The 3,598-nt window shown below is 46.6% G+C and overlaps 1 long non-coding RNA gene across 1 annotated transcript; it reads right to left on the bottom strand.

Annotated features, from left to right (window-relative positions):
• Positions 1–1,501: 1,501 nt before the first annotated feature.
• Positions 1,502–2,970, bottom strand: LOC129636311 (uncharacterized). The gene is made up of 3 exons (XR_008706870.1): positions 2,860–2,970; positions 2,366–2,562; positions 1,502–1,635 (listed from the first exon to the last, which is right to left on the bottom strand). It is a non-coding gene; the product is annotated as an uncharacterized LOC129636311 (long non-coding RNA).
• Positions 2,971–3,598: the final 628 nt, after the last annotated feature.

Here is a 3,598-nt window from a genome sequence, read left to right as displayed (position 1 = left end):
AAATGACATTTTGAGTCTGGAACTGTGTCTAAGCCCAGGGCCCTAGTTGAAGCTGTGTCCTAATGCTCTTTTGCTGATGGTTTGGGTAGAGCAGCTTCGTATAAAGAATGTCACTGTGATCACTGAAGAGTGATCCATGTGAGAGGCAAACACAGATCTTTCATTCCAGCTGCAATATTTATAGAAGTACAACACTGACTGACTAGGAGGTGAATAAAGCACAACAAAGCTGCATTTCCACTCCCCCCCTGAAGTTTCCTGAGAAGTAGTCTGAGAAGTTTAAAATATTTTTTCCAAAAAACAAGGCAAAATAACTCCTTCTTTTATTTTAGATTCCTTTCAGATAGCCTTGCAGATGGTTTGCTGAAATCGTCAGACCAACAAAATCTGTTTGGCTCAAAAAATTAAAATAACCCTACCAAATTATGTGTTTCTTTGTAATAAAAAAACACTGAATTTCTAAAACAAAAACTAAATTTCTTATTTCTATCTATTAAACTCACCCTCACTCTGCATTTTGTGAACCAAACTACAGAAATAATTCCTTAAAGATCCACACATTTTCCCCTGTAGTGCCGAATTCTAGAACCCCAAAATAGAGTGGTATAAATGCTGAGTTCTTCTCTGTTTGCTTTTCTATCAATACATATTCATGTCTTTTCTCTTGACACAAGCCTCCTATCAAAACATCCAAAAGACAGTAAATACTAATACATCCAGGAGGTGTTCTTTCTTCCTCTAATTGCCTGCATCAAGCCAGTTTCCATGACATCAGCTCAGGAACAAACACAGAAAACTCAAGTTAAAAATACTTCCTCTGGGAAAAATAAGTATGACCCAATGGGCCAGTTGGTGGGACAGCTAAAGGGAAGAGGGCTTCCCTAGCAGCTCAGGGGTAGAGGACCCACCTGTTAACGTAGGAGACACTAGTTCGATCCCTGGGTGGGGAATATTCCCTGAAGAAGAAAACGGCAACCCATTCCAGTATTCTTGCCCGGGAAATCCCATGGACAGAGGAGCCTGGAGGGCTACAGTCCATGGGGTGGCAATAAAGTTAGACATGACTTAGCAACTAAACAAAAGACGGCAAGAGTCCCATGTTCTCACAGAGGTTTTATTTCAAAGTTGTTTTGAGAAGATTTGAAGAAATAATCGCCTCCTCCCACCCATGGTCTCAGCGCAAAGCCAACTGTGCCAGCCCTTGGGGTCCCTGGTGCCCAGCACACAGCCCCTCGGGTAGGCTGGGCACAACTTCCCCTCATCAACAGGATGTGAGGAGATGCTGTGAGGTGACTCAGCTTCCAAGATCCTAACGGCTGCCACTGCAGTCTTGTTTTTACCTTTTTTTAAAGAATCTGTTCCTGGGTGCTTTATGGCTTTACAAAGCAGTCTTAATGTTCCCAGTAGTGTAATTGCCCCCGTATAGCCATGCCTGCTGCTCTGGAAACCGTCAGGATTAGCGTCTCAGCATGGGAAGGCGACTTGGGGAGGAATTTGTCTAATTCAGGGCATATTCGTCGCCACGGAGATTCTCCATTGAGCGCTGCTGGGTGACGTCTCCCCCTGGCGGCTGCTGACGTGCGTGCAGGGGACAGACTTAACCGGCCGGTGAGAGGCCTTCCAGGAAGTTGCGGGCTAAAAGATGTCAAGAAAACAGAGAATTTATCCACATCGAGGGAACTTTCTTTCTGGGGGATGGCGGAGGGGCGGAGGGGCGGAGGGGGGGGGGGGGCGGGAGGCGCGGCTTGTGGGATCTTAGTTACCCAACCAGGGATTGAACCCATGCTGTTTACAATGAAAGCTGCTACTGCTAAGTCGCCTCAGTCGTGTCCGACTCTGTGCGACCCCATAAACGGCAGCCCACCAGGCTCCCCCGTCCCTGGGATTCTCCAGGCAAGAATACTGGAGTGGGTTGCCATTTCCTTCTCCAATGCATGAAAGTGAAAAGTGAAAGTGAAGTCGCTCAGTCGTGTCCGACTCTTAACGACCCCATGGACTGCAGCCTACCAGGCTCCTCTATCCATGGGATTTTCCAGGCAAGAGTACTGGAGTGGGGTGCCATTGCCTGCAATGAAAGCATGGAGTCCTAATCACTGTGGGGGGAGGGGGGGGTTGGTGCCTGTGCTCAGTCCTGTTCAACTCTTTGTGACCCGTGGACTCTAACCCGGCAGGCTCCTGTGTTCATGGAATCTCCCAGGTGAGAATACTGGAATGAGTTGCCATTTTCTCCTCCAGGGGATCTTCCCGACCCAGGGATTGAACCCAGGTCTCCTGAGTCTCCTGCATTGCAGGCAGATTCTTTACCACTGAGCCACCAGGGAAGCCCCCAGGAAACCCATAGGTAAAGGATAATATAAATACATACATCTCAATGTCGATCCGGCATCTTGGCACAGGTTGAATATCTGAAACCATCACTTACAGAAACTCTCTCTCACCCCAGTACTTCTCTGTGATTCCTGATTTCATTATATTGCATTATCTCTCTCTCCATCCACCTGTCAGATCCTGGCTGAATTATCTCCATTTATCCTACTGAGAAAGATCTGTTTCTCCTCTGGGCTGGAAATAGACCGACATAGATTCAGAAGGAATCTTTTCTGCTCCCAGCCTCACCCCTACACCTTCTCTGCATCAGCCTCTTCTCCCCTCCGGCTCCGCCAGCCAACCCCACCCCAGATTCTCCACAACTCCCAGCCCCTCGGGATCCCCAGCTCAACTCTCTTGCGCAAAACTCATCACATAAATGTGTTTAGAATACTCCTTCTTCCTTGCCCTGCTATTTTCTTTGACTCTGCAGTGTTTATTCTCCTAATCCCCTATTATGATTTTAATCTTTTTTAGAAACAGAGTCCTCACCTACTCATTTGGAGGGAGGGCTTGTTTCATTCAGAGTCCCCAACGCAGGCCCTGCCCAAACTTCTCACCATCAACCAGAATGTCACATGCTGCTGTGGCAGGATGAAGAATAACTCCAGAATGCCTTCATCCTGGAGACTCCTGAGGACAGTGGTTATTTCTCCTTGCTTCATGTAGTGTTTCCCTCCCCCCATGAGATGAGACCATTTGTACATCTAAAAAGTCATGAAAATGAATTGTTGTTGTTCAGTCACTAAGTTGTGTCCAACTCTCTGCGACCTCACTGAACTGCAGCATGCCAGCCTCCCCTGTCCTTCAGTATCTCCCAGAATTTGCTCAGATTCATGTCCATTGAGTCGGTGATGCCATCCAACCATCTCATCCTCTGTCATCCCCTTCTCCTGCCCTCAATCTTTCCCAGCATCATGGTCTTTTCCAATGAGTCGGCTTTTCTCATCAGGTGGCCAAAGTATTGGAGGTTCAGCATCAGTCCTTCCAATGAATAGTCACGCTTGATTTCCTTTAGGATTGACTGGTTTGATCCCCTTGCTGTCCAAAGGACTCCCAAGAATCTTCTTCTTTATGGTCCAGCTCTCACATCCGTACATGAAAATAAATAAATGTAATGTTTACAAAGCACAAAAAAATTAAATAGAATAAAATAATAAGCTCTTACATCAGCAAATGCAGGCAGTACCAACACTAAACACCAATCAGCAAAAATGCAAAGACAAAATGT

This window comes from Bubalus kerabau, chromosome 21 (genome assembly GCF_029407905.1).
Source record: "Bubalus kerabau isolate K-KA32 ecotype Philippines breed swamp buffalo chromosome 21, PCC_UOA_SB_1v2, whole genome shotgun sequence".
NCBI classification, from domain to species: Eukaryota; Metazoa; Chordata; class Mammalia; order Artiodactyla; family Bovidae; genus Bubalus; species Bubalus kerabau.
Note: the sequence above shows the minus strand (reverse complement) of the source record. Positions and strands in the feature narration are given on the sequence as shown.